The following is a 22693-nucleotide window of genomic DNA, read 5'->3' as shown; positions in this document are numbered from 1 at the left end:
AATTATTCTCAATTAACTCTAATACTTTTAGCAAAAAATTGAAAAAATTTTCTCACCTCAAGAGTATGCAAAGAAACTACTATTTCAGTTGCAGAGGCTCTATCGTCGGATTATTTAACATTAAAAAAAATTCAAAAAGGAAAATAAATAAAATAGAAAAAATGAATAATGATTCAGCTTTAGATATAAATCATTTCCTCTTTAAAAACTCATTACTTTTGTTCAAGAAAAATTGATACTTTTAACTTTTCTTCAAAAGCATTTGAGAGTTTCTATTTTAAGAAAAATTGATACTTTCAACTTTTCCTTAAAACGTTTTTTTTTTAAGGAAAATTGGTACTTTTAACTTTTTCTCAAATGTTTTTATGAAACTTTAATTTCGAGAAAAATTGATACTTTTAACTTTTCCTTAAAAATATTTTTTTAAAAAAATTTATTTTTAAGAAAAATTGATACTTTCAACTTTTCCTCAAAAATATTATTTTGAAAATTATTTTCAAGAAAAATTGATACTTTCAACTTTTTCTCAAAAATATTTTTTTTAGAATTTTATTTTAAGAAAATCATTTTAAAAAATAAAATAAAATAAAAATAAAAATAAAATAAGGAATACCAAATTATTCTAATATAATAATAATAAATAATATTAAAAATAAAAGAAATAATAATAATATTAAATAAGAAAAAAAACCTTTGGAACGGCTTGGCTAGGTTTAATGTGGCTCGACTCTAGGAAGAATGATGGCTTGGATGTGCGACTCAACAGAAAAATGGTTTGGCTCGACTTGAACTTAGGCGGAGAAGTGAAAAGCTAGATCGGGTGCGCTACGAGTCGGGTCGGATCTTGACAAAACGCGTGGATCCTGTGGGTTTACTAACAAAAAAATGACATCATTTTATGAGGGTATATAAGGCTGAAACTCGATTTTTCTTTAGATTTCCCTTTTCCTTTACTCTCTTTTCCCTTATTTTCTTCACTTTCTCTCTAAACAATCCCATTTTCTGATTGAATGTTCTACCAAAATCTAGAAAAAGATGCCAGAATCTTCAAAGTTGGTCAAAAAACTCGTAGAAAAATTTCGTCAGATTCTGGAAAATTTTCAAAAATTTTCCAGAAAAAAAAATTCCATAAATTTTTTTAAAAAAATTCTAAACACAATCTTGCTTATGTTTCCTCTCTCTGTTGTGTTTTTTCCTATCCTGTGGGTTCTGTTTCGACACCTATTTATAGGAATTGATCAGAAGAGTTTTTGATCAATCTCAATTCCCTCTGGGATTTGGATTCAATCTTTGAATCCAATCTCACCTCTGTCAGCCCCTAAATTCATGGCAAAATAAACTTCAATTTTTTTGATCCTAATCCTAGTAAAAAATTCATCAAGAAAAAGATAAAGTAAAAAAAAATAATAAAAGAAAAAAATATATTAATTGATAAATAAGAATAATAATAATAAAATATATTTAAAAAATACATTTATAAATAAATAAATAAATAAAAATAAAAATGCAAATGGGCTTACCCTTTTGGATCAGCCTAATTGATCTAGGCCTGGACCAAATTAAGTGTCTACAGCTGCCCCTCTTTGCACATTTTCTGTGAAACATGAATTGTGCAAAGACATAAACACTCATTCAAGGCTCCACTCAACTCTTTTTTTTTATTTTCTTGTTTTTTTTTTGTTGAAATTTTGATTAAGTTCCTCTAAGTAGAGGCTCAACGACTTTGAAAAAATAAATAAAACTCTTATAATCAGAGGCTCACAACTTTAGAAAATAACTAAAGCTTCTCTAATTAAAGGCTCAATGACTTTGAAAAAATAAACAAAGCTCCTTTAAACAGAGGCTCAATGACTTTAGAAAAATAAACAAAGCTCATCTAATCAGAGGCTTACAACTTTGGAAAATAACTAAAGATTCTTTAATCAGAGGCTCAATAACTTTGGAAAAATAAACAAAGCTCCTCTAATCAGAGACTCCACGACTTTCAAAAAATAAATAAAGCTCCTCTAAACAGAGGCTTAACGACTTTGAAAAAATAAATTGCTCATTAACAATCATGTCCAAAGGAGTCAAAGATCATGTTTAAAGGAATTTCAGGAGATTATGCCCAAAGATCTTACAAATCGATCATGATGCCAAGAGATATCCTTTTCCAAGGATTAAAGACTTACCTCACAAGCTTTTTTCTCGAATGAGAATTGAAAAATCAAAAAATCTTTACATATGTCTTCTTTATGTGGGATCTTGGAATACCCCTGCTTCTTGAATTTATGCACTATACTTTTTTGAATGCAGTATATGCTATGCGAAATTCAATGTATGCTATGCAAATGCTGGCTAATTAATTTTTATTTTATTATGGTACTTAAGTTTTTCAAGCTTTTTTCTTGTGCCCTGAACCCTTTGTTTTTCAAAAACCAAGTCAGCGTAACTCTTAATCATCTCTTTCATTTAATTCTCGTATCCTTTTTGTAGGCAGTCTCTTTCCAAATTCAATGTTTTTATCAGGAACTAAACATCTCAAATTTGCCTTTATCATTCTTGACTTCTTCAATATAATGTAGAAATCTTTCATGTCATTATTCATTTATCAATAATTATTTCAAACTCAAAAAGTAAGAATGCATTTACACATTTCTTTCATTATAAGGTATTAAGAAGAAAAGAATAAGAATGATCGGGAAACAGTCAACAGAAGAGGCACACAAAGAGTGAAATATAATGTCTTTTATTAGCAAAAATATTGACAAACTTTAACCAAGAAAGAATTACAAAAATAGGCATAGGGAGACAATGCCCAAAAATGAACAATCGGACAATCATGATAGCACATCTCAAGGTTCTTCTGAAAACTCAATCATCTGATGCACTTAACAACTTAGAGCTCCTCCAAATTTGCTAGCCTACATGCCAATGAATTTGTAAATTTGATGCTATATTCTCTTTATCTAAGCTGCATTTTCAGGTTTTCAACTTAGATAAACCCCCTATGACTCAAACTGCCCTTTTAGGATTTTCGCCTTAAGTTCTCATTTTTCATTCTTTTTTTTTTCATTTTTTTTTCATTTTTTCTTGTTTTTAAAGCATAATACTTCTTCATAGCATCATAATTTATAAGATGGGATAAATCATTTCCATCCATCTCAATCAGTATTAACGCTTCACCCGAGAAAACTCATTTCACCACATATGGTCATTCTCAATTAAGAGTCTATTTTCCTCTATTATCGTGTTGATTTGAAAGATTTTTTTTTAAAACCAACTCGCCTTCTTGAAAGCAACGAGGTTGAACTTTTTTATCATGGGCCTTCATCATTCTTCTTTGATATAACTAACTATGGCATAACGCTGTCAATCTTTTTTCCTTAATGAGATTCAATTGCTCATAGCGCTCTTGAATCCATTCAGCCTCTTCTAGTTTAACTTCCTTCAAAACCCTCAAAAATGAGATTTTTATCTTCATTGATAGTATAACTTCTATCTTATAAACAAAAAAAAATAGAGTTACCCCAGTAGAGGTATGCACTGACGTTCGATATGCATGCAGTGCAAATGATAACTTCTCATGCCAATCTTTATAGGTCTCGATCATCTTTTCAAGAATTTTTTTTATATTTTTATTTACCGCCTCAACTGTCCCATTCATTTTTTTATGGTATGGTGTTGAATTGTGATGCTTGATCCTATACTAGGCATATATTTTTTGTATAATTTTGCTATTTAGATTCTTGGTATTATCTAAAATGATTCTCTCTAAAAGTTCGTATCTGTAAAATATTTTTCTTTTTATGAACTTACAGTCACACTCCCAAATGATGCTGTTTTCATTCATTTCATGAAGTAATCTATCATCACAAAAATAAATCTATGCCCATTAAAAGCCTTTGGGATGATAGGATCAATGACATCCATGTCCCACATTAAAAATGGCCAAGGTGGTACCAAAACATGTAAAACAGATGGTAGAGCATAGATCTTATCAGCATATATATGGTATTTATGGCATTTACGAGCATAGTCAATGCAATCACTCTCTATTTTCAACCAGTAGTATCATGCTCTTATGATCTGTCTCACCATCATATGTCTACTGGCATATGCCCCACATATTTCATCATACACCTCTTCAATAATTTTTTTTGCTTCAACCTTATTTACGTATCTCAGTAATACTTGATCATGGTTTTTTTTGTACAAAATATCTCTATCCAGAAAAAAACTTATAGCTAATCTTCAGATTACCCTTTTATCATTCTCTGTTGCTTGAACTAGGTATTGTTGATCTTTAATATACTGTAAGATATCGTAATACCAGGGCTTCCCATCCTAATTTTCTTTTACATTAGAGCAATGAGCTGATATATCTTTAACATCTAGCCTGATGGGTTGAATGTCAGTATTGTCATTAATTTGAATCATTACAGCTAGAGTAACCAAGGCATCGACAATCAGATTCTTCTCTTGAGGTAAATGGTCAAATTGGATATCTTCAAACTGCTTTATCAACTCTAAAATATACTTATGATATGAAATAAGTTTTGAATCTGTCATCTCTCATTCTCTTTTCAATTGATATATAACTAGAGCTAAGTTTTCGAACACTTTTAATGCTTTCACTCTTCTATCTATAGTAGCTTGTAAACCAATGACACATGCTTCATATTCAATGATGTTATTTGTGTAATTAAAATTTAACCTCGCTGTTATAGGATAGTATTGTTCTTCTGAAGAGATTAGAATTACCTCAATTTCATGTTTCAAGGCATTGACAGCTCTATTAAAATACATCTTCCAACATTTTTCTTCATGCTTCTCCTTCTCTAATTGGAAAATAGTTATTAGATCTTCACCGAAGAATTCCAGTCTCATTAGTTCATATTCTTCAGTAGCATGATCTGTAAGAAACTCAACTATAGCACTTTATTTTACTGCCTTTTAGCTTACATATATGATATCATATTTTGAGAGCATTACTTGCCACCTAACAATTCTTTCAGACAAAAAAAGCTTCTCTAAGATGTATTTGATTAGATCCAGTTTGGCTATAAGCCAAATAGTGTGATAGAGTATGTATTATCTGAGTCTTTTAGCAGTCCAAGCTAATGCACAACACATTTTTTTCAAAGAAGAATACTTGGACTCATATTCAGTGAATTTTTTACTTAGATAATAAATAGCTCTCTCTTTTCAATCATACTCATCTTGTTGCCCTAGCACACATCCCATTGAATTTTTGTCCATTGTTAGGTATAAAATTAAGGGTTTCTCTAGAACAGGTGGCACCAACACGGGAGGACTTGACAAGTATTGCTTAATTTTATCAAAAGCCACTTGATATTTCTTATTTCATTTTTCAAGATTATTCTTATAGAAAAGCTTAAATATGGGATCACATTTGTAGGTAAGCTGAGAGATGAATCGAGAAATATAATTCAATTTTTCAGAAAACCTCGAACTTCCTTTAGTGTACTCGAAGGTGACAAATTTTGAATGGTCTGTATCTTGTCTGAATCGACTTCAATCCCTCTTTTACTGATCACGAAGCCTAGCAACTTCTCTGACCTTACCTCAAAAGTGCATTTGGCTGGGTTTAGCTTGAGTTAAAATTCTCTCAACCTTTCAAATAGTTTTTTGAGAATGGTGACATGATCTTCACCTTCTCAAGATTTTACAATCATATCATTCACGTACACCTCAATCTTTTTATGTATCATATCATGGAAGAGCGTCACCTTGGCTCTTTGATATATTACCTCAGTATTCTTTAACTCAAAAGGCATCATTTTGTAACAAAAAGTTTCTCACATGATTACAAAAGTAATTTTTTTCATATCATCTGTAGCCACTTTTATCTGATTATACCTTGAGAACCCATCCATAAAGGAGAAAATTAAATGCCTAATCGTATTTTCTATCAGTGTGTCGATATGAGACAAAAAAAGTTATCTTTTGTGTTAGCCCTATTCAAATCACGATAGTCTACATATATTTATACCTTTTTATCTTTCTTAGAAATTGGTACTATATTGGCTACCCATTCTGGATACTTAGTCACTTGTAAGAAACCTACATTAAATTGCTTCTTCACCTTTTTTTTTATCTTTAGTAGTATTTCGGGTTTCATTCACCTCAATTTTTATTGGACTGGCTTATATTCTAGCTTTAGTGGTAGTTTATGCTCTACTATCTCCGTACTCAGCCATGACATATCTTGGTAAGACTAAGCAAACACATCTTCAAATTCTTTAAGTAGATTTTTTAAACGTTATCTGTCTTCTGATGGAAGTGAAGTGCCAATTCTGACCTCTTTCTTATTCTCTTCATATCTCAGATTCACGAAGTCAATTATCTTCTGATGAGGTTTAATTGGCTTATTTTCTTATTTAATCAATCTCATTAGGTCTGGAGGTATAACATATTCATCAAAATTCTCTTCATTGTCAAGTTCATCAGTGTTAATTGAATTCTCAAAAGTAACCCCTTGATTGTTATCATAATTATCTTCTTGTTTATTTATGAACCTGAAATTGAATGAAATGGGATATGTTGGCAAGATGTGTTTGGAAAAAATTAGAAAAATGAAAGCACAAGAAGAAATTAATGAAAATGCATACTTTCTAATTTTTATTAAAATCATAAAAGATAAATGATCCAAATAAGAAAGATCACCTTAATGCCTTGGGCAATAACTATTGGGATGTACAATTACATTGAATTAGTTTTAAAGGTCAAAGGCATTTCAATGGCACTCTAATTGTTCAGCTCATAATCTGGCAAACAAAGGTAAACCCACCTTTTTTGCTTAAGCCTTATTTCATTTTCAATAGCATGGATGGTTAATTGAATGAAAGCTTCTTTCATACTTTTTTTTACATCTGGGTACATGAATCCTCTAGGTCTGAAAGTCTTATACAGGTGTGGGATAATCATTAGTCTTACTGTTTTACCTGTTGGCCTTATCTTGATCTCTCATTCTACTACTTCGTAGCTTAGGCCTAGCCTTTCGCTATTGTTTATCACTGTTGGGGTTTCTTTATTCCTTAGAAGTTTTTATCCAGTCTTATTCCTAGATATCAGCCCTTATTGATAACTTGGCTCGTCACTATCTTTGAAAAATGTTAATTTTTAAATCTTTCACCCATAAAGTTGACCAGTTCAAAAGATCGATAGGAATATTCTTATTTTTCTTCGGTAGCTTCCACATATGGGACATTCAAAGGTTGGGTCACTAGCATGTCTTCATTCTCAAACACTACCACTAACTAACTTTTCATATCAAACTTAATTTTTTGGTGAAGAATAGAAGGAACAGCCTCTATCATATGAATCCATAGCCTTCTTAATAAATAACTATAAGACAGAAAGATATCTATTACTTAAAATTTCACATTAAAAATGCACGATCCAATTTGCAAGGGCATCTCAATATCTCTCAAGATTTCTTTTCTGATCTTATCAAAAGCTCACACTATCATTTTACTATCTTTCATATGAAAGTAATCGATAGGTAGCCCTACCAAAGTTGATATAGGCATGACATTGATAGCAGAGCCATTATCAATAAAAATTTTAGCCATGATATGGCTTTTGTATTTGACTGTGATATATAGAGCCTTGGTACTTCCTCTTCCCTGTGAGGGAATCTCATCATCACTGAATGAAATGTAACTTGACATGACTAAATTTTTAGTCATGTGATTCACATATTCAACAGATACATTATGTGCTACATATGCTTAGTTTAATACTTTCAATAGGATATTTCGATGTGGTTTTGAATTCAATAGCAGTGATAATAATGAGATTCATACTGGCATTTTGTTCAACTGTTCAACAACTGAATATTCACTATATTTTACCAATTTTAATAATTCACAAGTCTCTTTTTCTGACACTTACTTTGGATGATCCTCTTTAGGTTTCACTTCAGGGTTATTCCATTCTTCTTCTATCTTGACTTTCTCCCTTCTAGCCTTCTTTAATATTTTTAAAGTGTAGCATCTTTCACTTCGAGTAATACCTCCTACACCAGTTATATTGAAGGCGTTAGTCTTATAGACATTTTTTTTTTGCTCTTGAACCACTATATCACAATCATATTTTCAGGTATAGCTTTATCATCCTTGTATAGGAAGGGAGTCAGAATTTTAAAAGTTACCGATCGAGGAATGAGTTTGTCTATAACTGACTTTGGCTTGATCCTACAGTGAATCATCACCAGTTTTAAAAATAGTTTTACGGGCTTGTCAGTTATGGATACTTCAACACTCTCTAAGTTTTTTTCATTTTCATAGACCTCCATCTGGTATGAATCTAAAAGCTTTTGTATCTCTTAGTGAAACTGCTCACAAGTTTTAATAAAGTGATCCATTACCCTACTATGATATTTATAACTAGTGCCTGCTATATATGTTTCATGATAACAGTGTGGACTCACTAGTTGTATCATGTTAGCTTTTTTCAAAGCATCAAATAGCTGACTGAGAGGTGTTTTAATATCTGTAACTTTTCTTTTCAAATGATGATCCTATTCATTACCTAGAGTATTTACATTATGATTAGGCAAAAGATTATCACTAACATTTAGTGCAATTACCTTTCCTGTATCAAAACTAATCATTTCATCATTGATCAGCCATTACACTTTATGTTTCAAGGTAGTGTAATTTTTAGTGGAGTGACTAGTAATTTTATAGTGATAGTCACAATGGGCTGTGTGATCATACCACTTAAGGTAAGGTGACTTGCATGGCTCTAACTTACTTGAAGCAATCAGATGACTATTGTAAAGCTCACGATATAACTCTGTATAGGTCATGAAGATTGGGTCAAATACAAGTTTTTCACGAGTGATTCGTTGCTCCCTAGAACCTTTCATTGGGCTTGCTGAACGAGTCTAAGATCTTGGGATAGGCTGAGTACTAGGACTATATGTGGTATTCTGAGGCCTAAGAAGAGGTTGATATGTTTGGGGATAAGATGATTGTGCGAATGGTTGGTATGAGTAAGGGGAAGTGTTATTTACAGTAGGATAATATGAAAGGTATCCTGGTGGTAAGTAGGGTTGATGATTTTCGAGTTATTGTCTATCAAAGCTTATAGCCTGAGCTTCAGTCTCTTTCTTCTTTGGGGCTTTTTTGTTGGATGCTTCACCTTCTTTTAACTTGTCATTTTTTATGGCACTCTCAATAATTTCTCTTGAAATCACTATGTCAACAAAATTTTTGATTGCATTCCCTATCATTTTTTCATAATAAAAAGATTTTAAAGTAATGATAAATAACATTATAATTTATTTCTCAGTCAGAGAAGGTTACACTTGAGAAGCTACATCTTTCTATCTCTGAGCGTATTTTTTAAAAGACTCATTTACCTTTTTTTTCAGGTTCTATAAAGACAAACGATCATAAGTCAGATCCATAATATATCGGTATTGACTAATAAAGTCATGGGCCATATCACTCTAAGAATGGATATGAATTTTGTCCAACTAGACATACCACCTAACAGCAGAGCCCATAAGGCTATCTTGAAATATATGCATTAATATTTTTTTATTATAGGCATGGGCTGTCATCTTTCGATAGTATATGGTAATGTGAGTCTTCGGACACTTTGTACCATTATATTTCTTAAACTCTGACACTTTAAACTTTGGTGGAATGACTACATCCAGGATTAAATAAAGCTCAACAGCGTCGATAGAACCATAAAATCCAATTCTTTCTACAGCCCGTAACTTTTGTTCAAGCATACTAATCTTTGAATCTTCTTAAAATTCCACTACTTTCATTTTTTCTTTCTCTTTCTCTTTTAAGTCATCTAGATCAGGAACTTGGATCGATTCTACTATTTTTTCAGTAAAGACAGAATTTACATAACTATGGTAATGCCTTGGGTTTAAAACTGGTGGCATTTCAGGGTATACAGGATATGTGAACTACTGTGGTGGTATATCCTGTGTGGATTGGGTTTGTTGTGGATCAAAACTTGAAGGATATAGAGAGTCAATCATTTCTTGTGATGGGGGACCTTGTTGGCTTGTATTCTTTTTTTTTTTTGTTTAGCTTGCTGAGAGCATCCAAAATCTTGCTCAACTCATTCTCAATCTTTTTTTGTGCTTTTTCTAGTTTTTCAAATCGATGAGAGTTTTTTTGTTCTATTTGTCTAACTCTGGCTCTTGTGTTATATCGATAAACATAGTTCTTGCTAGATGGAGCTATCCTTAAACCTTTGAAACTATATTTTAGAATTAGCAAGTTTATATGACTAACTCATGGTTACTTTGTTAAATGTATTGAATGAGAATGTAATGAATGAAAATGCATGCATGAAGAGAACATTTACCTTAAGACAGTGTTCAACCAAAAGATTTTATTTATTTCAAAAAATTTTTATTTATATAGAATCTATCATCCTAGAGTTATAACCATAAAATTGTTTGAGCTGCTTATACTGGGTTCTGGCTTCCTCGATGAAGTTCAGGAGACGTTGCCCATGTTCTTCTACTTGGGCTACCACTTCTTTCAATACCTCTGTCTTTTTTACCATCTCTCTTGCCTTACATACCCTTTTATAAATTTGGGTTGTTAAATGCTCAATGTACTTCTGTCTTCTCAAGTTTTCCCTTTTATCACACCACACTTGGTATAATAACTCTCCATGCTCTCTAACCAATATAGCAATGTAGTTTTCTTGTTCATTCAACCTCTGTCTTAACCTGCTTAAATAGTTATTCAACATGTTATTTTTTGTCTGTACTTGGGTACTTTCTTCCTCTAATTCAGCATATTCTTGCTTCAATCGTTTATTCTCTTCAGTGAGCTCAACAATTATTATATTCTTGGCCCTTTCTCTCACACATAACCTTTTATGTTCTTAGTGTAGCTCTGCTAGGTCTTCAACAGCTGTATCACGTTCTTTAGCAATCTTGTAAACTCTAACTTTATGTCTTTCAGCTTTATCTTTTCACTGATCTTTTTCTTCTTGAAGCTTCTGGATTTTTTGCTTTAACTTATCCTTTTCAGACTTAAATTCTTTTGTTGCAAGCTCTAATTTTGATTGTGTCTCTTCAAGCTTTCCTTCTGTTGGCAGTTGAAAGCTTTCATAAGTGAATACCATTTTTTATCTTTATCTTGCTCTCCAAAGTAAATACCCTAGAGTGACTTTATCAATGAATGGTCCATGACTCACTTTACGAGGATTTTTTTCAAGCTTTAATCACCTCATTCATCTTCTGAAATATTTTTAGCTCACTGTAAGAAAAATTCAATTGATGAAGCCTATGGGTCATAAGAATGAATTGTTCTACCCCAAACTGTCTTCTTACTAGAAGTGACACATAACTTGTTGCCCCCCATAAACTCAAAAGTGGGATCACAGTATTATCTCTACACTAATATAGCATAGGTTCATGATTCATCCATGCGACTAACCACCTTACTTTGGCACTTGTCAGTTCTTGTAAGAAAACTATCCATTCTTTTTTTACTTTTGTTCTGACCACCCACTTTTATAAAATTTTTTGATCGGAGCTCGATTGCAGACATAAAGCTTTGAGAAAACATCTTTTCTCCACTTGAAATGGCTTTTCATCCATAAGTATAATAACTGTATGTAGTCTATAAAATGCCTTCCATTCTGATGATAGTAACTCAAAGATCTGATAGTCTCTGCTAATATTACTATTGAAGGGTTATACCCATTGATCACATTCTCAAAGAAGTCAACCACTGCTATTTCAATATGACCCAAAACCTTTGAAAATATCATAATTTCGTATATGGCTAAGGTAAATACATCTAATCCCCATTCCTCGTTGGCATGTTGCACTAAAAAATCATGAAAGAATTTCCAAGGTAGGCAAACCTGTTCTTATTTATTCTTTATGTGAGAATCCACAATCTCTTTGTCTATCCCTACAAGATGGGCTAAATCTTTACAAAATCTTAACTTGTGTTTTCTAACATATATCTTGTTAGGAGCCTTGAGTTACAGGCTTAACAAGGTCGAATATTCTTTGATGGTTGGCGTCATATCCACTTCATTGAAAATGAAACACTTGTATGTGAGATCTTAAAATTATACTATAACTCTAACTAGTTGATTGTTGATATTTATTGTAAGAAGGTGTGCTATATGCCTATGTCTCTAACAAAATTGTTCTTGTCTTGACGGACTCATCTTCTTTCATATATCAGCTAAATCTTTTAGATTATTTTGTTTGAAGAAGATAGATGTTTCTTGAGACAAGGTAGAATTATAGTTGATTAGTAAACAATCCCCCATCTTCAGTTGAACCTTTTTTGACTGGACTCTTACTTCGTTGGGTGACTCGCAATGAGCTAATACTGTGGAGTCCATGAAAATTTTTTGTTGAAGATCGTCTTTCAGGCAAATGTTCTTCATGCAACTTTATGATATGAGTATGAATCATTCAAACATGAATAAGAGAAGAGGTTAGTATATTACATAAAGAAAAATAGGCAAATAAATAATTAAAGAAATTAGAACATCACACCCAATAAAAAAAATAAATCCTATACTTTTGGACAATTTTAAAGGGAAGAAAATGGCTCTATCTATAGGTTAGGCATTTATAAGGTTCACTATATGTAGTTTAAGGTTAAAGTCTAAAGGTTTTCAAATTGCTCCTTACATCATTGTCTATTACAGACTAGTAAGGTACCCCAATCCTCACCCATTGCAGGTTACAAACAAAAAATGTTCAATTTGAGTGGGAGTATTTCGCTAGCCACTGCGGAGACATTAAACCTAACGAAAGCAATAGGTACTTTACTCCTTCCTAGAAGGACGGAGCTCAAGTATAAAACTCATGTTATGCACGTGCATATGAATGACATAATTAACAAAGTAAATAAATATGAATGAATAAAAAATCTAAACAAAAGTTTAATTTTATTAGGTTTTGGATAATACAAATTTATTTGCTGGCATGACTTTCGACTGTCTCCAGTAGAGTCGTTAAACTGTAATAACGTTTAGATCTAGGGATTCATCGCTAGACATTGATTTGAGGAGTCGCCACCAATCTTTTTTTTTTATTTAGGTGCGATTGGTCACATAAGAAATCTATCATTTTAAGGAACACCTAAGCTTAAGGGCCCCTAAAAGAATAGGTTCAGGTCTACTAATCAGAACAGGATTTGAGAGTACGATTACCTGTGAAAAAGGTTATAGCACCCTCACAACGCCCATCGAAAGATGGTACCAGCTTAATTTTGTGTTATCCAATAAGCTTTAAAAATTTACTAAGTAATTAATTATTGAAAATTATTATCAATTGACTCTAATACTTTTAGCAAAAAATTGAGAAAATTTCCTCACTTTAAGAGTATACAAAAAAATTACTATTTCACTTGCAGATACTCTATCGTCAGATTATTTAACATTAAAGAAAATTCAAAAAGGAAAAGAAATAAAATGAAAAAAAAGAATAATGATTTAGCTTTAGATATAAATCATTTTCCCTTCAAAAACTCATTGCTTTTGTACAAGAAAATTTGATACTTTCAACTTTTCCTTAAAACGTTTTTTTTTATAAGAAAAATTGGTACTTCAAACTTTTCTCCAAAATATTTTTCTGAAACTTTAATTTTTTAGAAAAATTGATACTTTCAACTTTTTCTCAAAAATATTTTTTAGAAAATTATTTTCAAGAAAAATTAATACTTTCAACTTTTCCTCGAAAATATTTTTTTAGAATTTTATTTTAAGAAAATCATTTAAAAATAAAATAAAATAAAAATAAGAATAAGAATAAAAATAAAAATAAAATTAAGAATATCAAATTATTCTAATCTAATCAATAAGTAATAATAATAATAAATAAATAAATAAACCTTTGGAACGGCTCGGTTCGGCTTAATGTGGCTCGACTCCAAGAAGAACGATGGCTCGGATGTGCGACTCGACAGGAAAACAGCTTGGCTCGAACCCAAAAAGAGAAGCAGGTCACTGGATCGAGTGTGATACGGGTTGGGTCAGATCTTGGTAAAACGCGCGGATCTTATGAGTTTACTAACGCAAAAACGATATCGTTTTGGGAGGGTATATAAGGCTGAAACTCGATTTTTCTTTAGATTTTCCTTCTTATTTTCTCTCTTTTCCCTTCTTTGCTCCTTGTTCTCTCTAAACAATCCTAGATTTCAGTTGAATGTTCTACCAAAATCTGGAAAAAGACATCGAAAACTTCAAAGTTGTCAAAAAACCTCGTCGAAAAATTTAAAGTTCGTCGAAAAATTTTGTCGAATTCTAAAAAATTTTTGAAAATTTTTCAGAAAAAAAAAATCCAAAAAATTTGAAAAATTTTTTAAAAAAATTTAAAACACAATATTGCTTCTGTTTCCTCTCTCTGTTGTGTTTTTTTCTGTCTTGTGGATTCTGTTTCAACACCTATTTATAAGAATTGATCAAAAGAGTTTATGATCAATATCAATTCCCTCTGGAATTTGGATTCAATCTTTAAATTCAATCCCACCTTTGCCAGCCCCCAAATTCATAGCGGAATACACTCTAATTTTTTTTATCTTAATCTCAGCTGAAAATCCATCAAGAAAAAGATAAAGTAAAAAAATAATTATTATAATAAAATAAAAAATATATTAATAAATAAATAAATATATTAATTGATAAATAATAAAAAAATATATTTAAAAAATACATTTACAAATAAATAAATAAATACAAATAAAAATAAAAATACAAATGGACTTACCCATTTGGACCAGGTCCAATTGATCCGAGCCTGAACCAAATTGGGTGTCTACATTTATAAATAAATATTTATTAATTAATTGATTTAAATAGCATTAATATATGAATCAACTCTTTAACTTGCAAGATACAAACAAAAAAGTAATGGATATCTCATGTGTTAATAATAGAATACATCTATGTTTTGTTTTCTAAAATTTGTAATTATTTTTAATTATTAAACATGTTTTCATTTTTGTTTTTTAGTTTTCATAAAAATAAAAAAAAAATTTGTTTTATAAAATTAACACTACCTTATTGTTCACACACAAAATCATGGAGGTAAGCATGGGATCTGAATGTTTAAATTGGGTATCTAAAATAACAATATTTTATATTTGTATAAATAAATTTTACTTCAAATTTATAAATAGTAGTTAAAAAATAAGAATTTGATACCTATACCAATATAAAAAAAGCATTGAATAGGTTGGTATCACACAAATTGATAGACATCTAAATTATTGATTAAAAATTTTAAATAAAATAATAAATAATAAAATAATGATATACTAACCATTTGCTTAATTCACAAATAAAAATTAGAACCCATAATTGAACTTTTAAATTTATCTTAAATCACTTTTTTCTCCATTATCTTCATTATTCTCTCTTATCTACATTTTTATATCTTAATTCTTTTATCAATTTTCTTTAAGTTTATAAAGAATGAAGAGAGAACAAAAAAGTAAGAAAACCCCAAACCATCCTAAAAATTAGTCATAGATGGCTTCACAGAGAATGGCTTGTTCCCAAAAAAAAACAAAATACTTTTTGGACATAGGATTGACATAGCCCATGTAAAGATGAGAAAGTCTATATCATTGGAGAAGGTTTGGTAAAAAACCACGATAATTGGTGTTCAATAATTAAATTATCTTATTTAGTAGCAATTTAAAATTTTATATGATAATAATCTTAAATCACTGAAATAATAAAATCACTTTCTCGAAGAAAAATAAGATTTTCAACTTAAATAATGAGAAATTTTTATCAATATAAAAAAAGTAAATTTTAATATTATTTTTAATTAATTTACCCTCTTAAAAAATATAGTTAACATTATTCCAAAAAATTGATCACTACAAATTTTAATCATTTTTTAATCACTTATTATAAAAAAGTTTTATTTTATAAATTTATATTGATTAAAAAATAGATAATGAATTTATTTAATAAATTTTTAGAAATTATTTTTATCAAAATTGATTTATAATTTGTAATTTTTTTATAAAATAATGTTTAATTATTTTATAAATTATTGATTTAATAAGTATTAAATATTTTATTTTTTTAATATTATTTTGGATATTTTGTATTATATGATTCATTTTTTAATATAATATCAATCATAGTAATTTAAAAGCACTAGTAATTTATAATATTATATCAAATATGATAATTTAAGATCATTGGTAATTAAATCATTTTAGTGATTTTATTACCATGATAATTAAATCATCACAATGATCTTAAAAATGATATCAAACGCTATCTTAAAAGCTTTTTTAGCTACTAAACCAAAGAGATAAAGACAAAAAAAAGTTACTTGTTAAATTTCATATTATCATTCAAACTATAGAAAATAAACTTATATATTGCAAATTTGTTACATAAAAAAAATACTCTTTGAGAATAATAGCATAAAATTCGAAGTAAATTCAATTGATTGATATATTCACATTTAAAAAATAATATCTAATAATTTAAATTTTAACACTTATAAAATTTTTATTTTTAAATCATAACCTCTTTTCATAAAAAAAAAAACAAAATTTTATTCCTGTAAATCAAAACAAAATTATCATTGGCCAGAAAATTGGTTATAAATCATTGATCTTCCCAAGAAGTAAGCCTATTTCAAATTTTAATCAATTAAATATAAATTTTAATTCCCAAAAGCCCTTTTTCTAATTCCCAAAATTTCAAACTATACCACATGACCCCTTAAGTCCCAACCCATGGTTAATAATAAACCTAGGTCAACCAATCATGACAACTATAAATTAGAGGGTTTGGGTCATTTTTATTCAAGTTTCTCTATACTTTTAAAAGCACTTTTATTCACCAAAGAGAGAGAGAGAGAGAGAGAGAGAGAGAGAGAGAGAGAAAAGAAGAAGAGGGTAAGAGAATCTATAAAAACCTCACAAGGTAAAGGGGCTTAGAAAAAAAATCCATAAGAGAAGGGTAAAGAAGAAGTATTTAGGCAAAAGAAAAGGGGCAAAGAGAGAATTGAAAAAAAAAAGGCCCAAAGGCAAAGAGAGGTTGAGGGAGTCTCATGGACACCGCACTCTATTTCACACCCCCAAAAAAATACTGGTATGTTTTTTTTCCTCTGTTTTCTTTCTATAACTCTAAAATTTGACCCCAAAAAAAAAATCTGTTCAAAACTTGTAATTTAGCCCCTCAAAAACTCTGATATTTTCATTTCCCCACTGTCTGCAACAAGAGAGGGGAGAGAGAAAGCGCGGGCCAAAAGGAAAAAATTTTCATGGGGAGCCAAAAAAAAATCTCAATCAAAACCCTAGATTAGTCATTTCCCGCCAAAAAATCCTTACTAAAATGCAAAACCAAGATGTTTTGTTCATGAAATTCTTAATTTACTCTTAAATCTCAACTTAGTCACTTAAACTCTTAATTCACGAGAGGATATTAACCGCCTGACTGCTTGAACAGCACTTAAATATTTCTATTATGATCTTTTAATTGTTTTAACAATTTCCGTCCCCATTTTTTATTTGTTTTTGTCGAAGAATGAAAGATTATACAGAGAACCATTTTTTTTAGGGTTTGAATTCGAAATCCATGGCAGAGAGGTCGATGAGAGCTGATGGGTCTTCACTTCACTAGATTGCGCAAAAATCCCAGAAAAAGTCGACACTTCTGATTCCTGGATCGATCTCGAGCCCTTTTCAAAATGGTCTTTTTTTAAATCCGAACCTGATAAGCTTAGGTTCTGGTTTAACAAGTTTCTTGGGTCGTTTTTAAAAGAGATCTGTGCCCAAGGATGTTTTTGGCCCCTTCCTCCAATGCTTGGAGATGGGCAGCCTGCGCATTTGTTTAAGCTTTTCTTGGTTGTTAGAGATAAAGTTGGATACAAAGTTGGATACAATGCTGTTTCAGAAAGTGGGTTATGGCATTTGGTTGCTAAAGAATCTGGTTTGGGTTTAAAATATTGTGTCACCGGTTAAGTTGGTTTATGTTAAATACTTAGTTTCACTTGAGAGAATTGTTCAAAGTGAGGACTTGAAAAACGAATTCAAATTATAGTCGACACCTGATGGAGTTGAGAGCTGAGCTTAAAGGTTTTTTATTGAAATCAAAGAAGAAAGTTGCGGAGTATTCTCAAGTGGAAGAAAGTGTAGTGGCAGGATTAGAAGGGGGAGAGAAATGCGTAAAAGATGAAGAATCTATTCATATTGATTTAACAAAAAGGGTTTTGGATTACAAGGAAGTTGAAAACTTGCGGAATGATGACGATCTAAAGAGCATGTTGGGTGATTCAGATGGTGACATAAAGTGCATTTATGTTGATGAATATGAAGATACGCCTTCAGATTTGGCGAAAAGTGTAGTGAACTCATCAGATGTTGAGAAAATGTGTAATGAGGATGAGGTGAAAAGTGCAATTATGGAGGACAGTGTTGAATGTAAGAAATGCACAGGTAGTGGTGGTGATGATGTTGTGATATTGGATTCAAATGACATTCAGGAAAACTTTTCATCTCATAAGAGGAAGCGAGATTCTACATGGGAAATGCTTAATTGGCTTACTGAGATTGCGAAGGATCCATGTAATCCAGTGGTTGGTTCATTACCAGAGAGGTCAAAGTGGAAATGGTATGGGACTGAAGAACTTTGGCAGCAGGTTTTATTGTTTCGAGAAGCTGTCCTTCATGGAAAGGATGACCATTCAAGTGTTGACCAGTTCAATTGGCAGGTATATACCCATTGCAACACTTCCCTACTTTTTAGTCATCAATTCAAGTGAGAGGTCAATGTACTTATTACCAGTGCCTATGCAAGTTTATTGTTAATATTGTTATATAAATCTTAGTGAATTTTATATTTTTCTTGAATTTCTTTGATTGCTATGGTGGTAGTCTGCATGAAAATGCTCCATTATGCATTTTTTGGTTCCTTACGGATAATGATCTTAAATGAATAGGATGAAATATGACTCGCATAAACAAACCAAATATAAGGACAAGCAGAGTGAAGAATGGATAATATGTTAGAAGAATGGTGATAGTACATTAAGGGTTCCATCAATAGCTAATTTTGCTTCATTTTCCATCAATAGCTTATTATCTATTCTTCACTCTCACTTTCTCTTTATGCTCCTGCTCATGTCCTTTATTTGGTCTAAATTTCCCATGCTACAAGTTAGCACGCGGCACTACATGTTCTTAATGGTAAACATGCATGAAAACGATAACAAGAAGTCTCCATATATCTTAATATTGCAATGGCTTGATAGATCCATGCAGCAGACCCCTTGTGTTAGGAAATGGAATTGTTTTTGCTTGTTGTTTATGGGGCTATATATTTAATGTTGTTTTTTCCCGGTACATAATTATATGTCTAATATGAAATACTGTTATTATTTGGTGATTTTTTATCACTCATAGCTGTTACTGCATTTGATTTACCATACTACCTTGTTTTAGAAGCACCTTCTACTTGTAGTGGGTTAACATTCCTGCTGGTTGTTGCTTTTGCAATTTGTTCTTTGCTTATGGAGTAAAATGTAAATACTAGTATGTTTGGATGCAAATAATAAATAAAACTTTGGGATAAACTAAAAAATGATATATTGTGAATATCAAAATCATGATTTTATATTTATATGTAACATTTATGTTTGAATTGTGTCAAACTATAAAATTATTTTAAATCAAATATGATTTTGTTTTTTACCACTTTGATTTTTATGCTTTAGCAACTTTTGAAGAATCAAAAAGGAACAATGAAATGAACTCTAAAATTTTCAGTGACTGTTTTCATCTCTTTTTTTGGTCATCCTTGATGTTGACTGGTGCCTTGATAAGTTTACCATTATTGTTGTCATCATCATAATTGTTCTGGAGATTTGTATTTTAACATTGAAATTCCTAGCTCTGTAGTCATTGACAAGTTGTATTCTATTAACTATTTTTTGTTTGGGATGGTTCAAATTTACCTTTCTACTTCGGATGATGGATCAAATTTACCACTCATGATTGCAATTTTACGTTGTACTTTCTAATTTGGTTAAAAAATGGCTAAAATTTAGAATATTCTGTTATTTTCTCACAGAATATTCTTTTACCATTAACATTTAACTATTTTTCAACCACATTCAAAAGTACAGTAGTAAAATTGCATCTGTTCAAGGATGAATGGTAAATTTGATCCATCACCTTAATTTGAATGGTAAATTTGGACCTTATCTCTTTTTGTTTTATTATCTGTTGCAGCATGTTTGATTTCATCACTCCTTTTCTCTCTTTCCTTTAATCTTAAAAGTTGATGCTTTCATCTGTTTTTTGAATTTATGCTGTTTGAAGTTATCTTTTGTGGGAGCTTTCATGTAACTTATAATTAGTATTTGTGTCCATCTTAGTAAATAAGGATCGCAGATGATCTGGCTTGAGTTTGGATAGGAAGGGTCTTTAACAAATTTAGGTTTGGATATATTATTGTTAGACCTTGGCTTTTTTTGGTGTTTAACTTGGCAAGTTCCTATTCTGCGTTAACAATGAATACATTGCGCCACTTTATCTCTGTATTTAGAATTCCAACTATTTTGGAGTTTTGCTTTCGGTAACCATAGTCTTGTAGTGATGATGGCTTACTATGGGCTAGTCTCAATTGTCTCAGTCAGCGACTCAACAGAAGCTTGGCTTGTTTGTTGACTGAGTAATCTCAAGCCAAGACCAAGCCAAGACCAAGCTGCTTGCTTGTGGTTTCTCTCCTTAGTAGCCCTGTTATATAAAATAATGGTTATGATAATACCATTAGCCAAAATCAATCATTACTTTTGCATTTTGTTCTTCTTTTTTCTCTAGATGATTTTCTACTTCCTGCCTTGTGCATATTATTTTCTTTTTCTTAAAGAATGAAATATTTCAGGGTCACTCAGTGTACTTAAGTAGTAATGTGTGGTTTACTCAAAAAAAATAAATAAATAAAAGGAGAAGAAATTAATGATGTGCTGAACCCATTGAATTTTATACGGGTTATTTCTGTTGTAATGTCTGGAAGGCAAGCATTATAAAAGCATTCTTTATTAGCACTTTTCCAGTTATTATACATTTAAGACTCATGAAATACTTTGTGTTGAGCTGCTTTTAATCCATTTGGGTTCAAAGTATTAAGATGATTTGAAACTATACCTACATTTTTCTTTCTGGTTGTGTATTGTGCTATTATTTGTTTCCATAAACATTCATTTATTTCATGAAATTCCTGTTATGCGTTCTTTTCCTTTTTGTTTATGTTATAATAATCACATGATGTTCCCACTTTGTAGAAAAATCAGAAGATGCATCCACGTATGTATGATGATCACACTAAAGTTGGGTACAATCTCAGAGAGAGGTTGAGTTGCACCAAGAAGATCCTTTTGGGGAAAATGGCATCAAAGGGACAGGATTGGTCACCATCGTCCTCCTCAGGGAGTCATAGTGACTTGGACAGTTGTATGGTCGGGATTGATAAACAGTTGCATGGAACTTGTGACTCTGCAACTCCAGGTTCAGTGTTCAACTATAATGTTGACATTCAAGTTCCTATTGGGCCATATTTTCAAGTTGAGGTACCAGACTGGACAGGGGTAGCTTCAGAAAGTGATGCAAAATGGTTGGGGACTCGTGTTTGGCCATTGGAAAAAAAGGAAAACACCTTTCTGATTGAAAGGGAACGGATTGGAAAGGGAAGACAAGATTCATGTGGCTGCTATATTAAAGATTCTATAGAATGTGTAAAATTTCATGTTGCTGAGAAAAGATCTAAAGTAAAGCTTGAGTTGGGTTCAGCTTTCAACCAGTGGAAATTTGATAAGATGGGTGAAGAGCTTGCATTTGCTTGGAAGGAGGAAGAACAGAAGATGTTTTCGTCTATAGTGAAGTCAAATCCTCCATCACTAGAAAACTGTTTCTGGGATGGGATCTACAAGTATTTTCCTAACAAAAGTAGGGAAGAACTTGTTTCCTATTATTACAGTGTCTTTCTTTTGCAGCGTAGAGCACACCAGAATAGGATCACTCCAAGCAACATTAACAGTGATGATGAGGAAACAGAGGCAGAATCAGTCACCAAAGGCATTGGGCATGAAGCAATCAAGTCCTATACCTACATCTTAATTTCCCCAAAGAAGTCGCAGAAAAAGTCAAGATACTCTTCCTGTAGTAAATATGGAGCACTTTGACAAAAGCTTAAAGGTTCAGGTTAGCTGTTTCGAGGTTTGAATTAAATAAGATATTCCTATCGGTGTACCTTTGAAAAGTGAAACTTGAGTGGTCAAAAGATTTTGTTCCGAGGGGATAATTTACTGGGAAGAATTGATGATACCTCTGGTCTCAAGCAGCATCAATGCTCCTGAAGTGTTTTGGTTCATGCTTTGTTTCAGTTTCCGAGGTATATTCGTCTCCATTTATCATAAATAATAACATCAAATACAGGCATTTTGCATCCTTTTCTTCATTGAGCTTTTGATAGCAAGGCTGCGCCTTCTAACGTAGCAGCAAGGCCTGTACAGGGTAATTGTAGTCTATCAGAAATTCATGATAACCATGCATTGCATGGTTAAGCATTTTGAATGTGATACAAAAACTGGACCTTTTTGCCCAAATACCGTATTTGAAGAAGCTTAGAACTGGAAAATAAGCTGCAAATAGTTTAATCTTCCTATATCCAATGCCGGTAAGGTCCCAAG

At 31.3% G+C, this 22693-nt stretch overlaps 1 pseudogene across 1 annotated transcript; it reads left to right on the top strand.

Moving 5' to 3' along the window:
- The first annotated feature begins 15581 nt into the window (after positions 1-15581).
- On the top strand, positions 15582-22458 carry LOC111313877 (AT-rich interactive domain-containing protein 1-like; annotated as a pseudogene). Its single transcript, XR_016332363.1, has 3 exons — positions 15582-15608; positions 17563-18715; positions 21290-22458. The product of XR_016332363.1 is annotated as an AT-rich interactive domain-containing protein 1-like (transcript).
- Positions 22459-22693: the final 235 nt, after the last annotated feature.

The sequence above is a fragment of the Durio zibethinus genome, chromosome 23 (assembly GCF_047325235.1).
Source record: "Durio zibethinus cultivar Kanyao isolate XHJ-2024 chromosome 23, ASM4732523v1, whole genome shotgun sequence".
NCBI lineage: Eukaryota > Viridiplantae > Streptophyta > Magnoliopsida > Malvales > Malvaceae > Durio > Durio zibethinus.
This window is presented reverse-complemented; position numbering and strand designations above follow the sequence as displayed.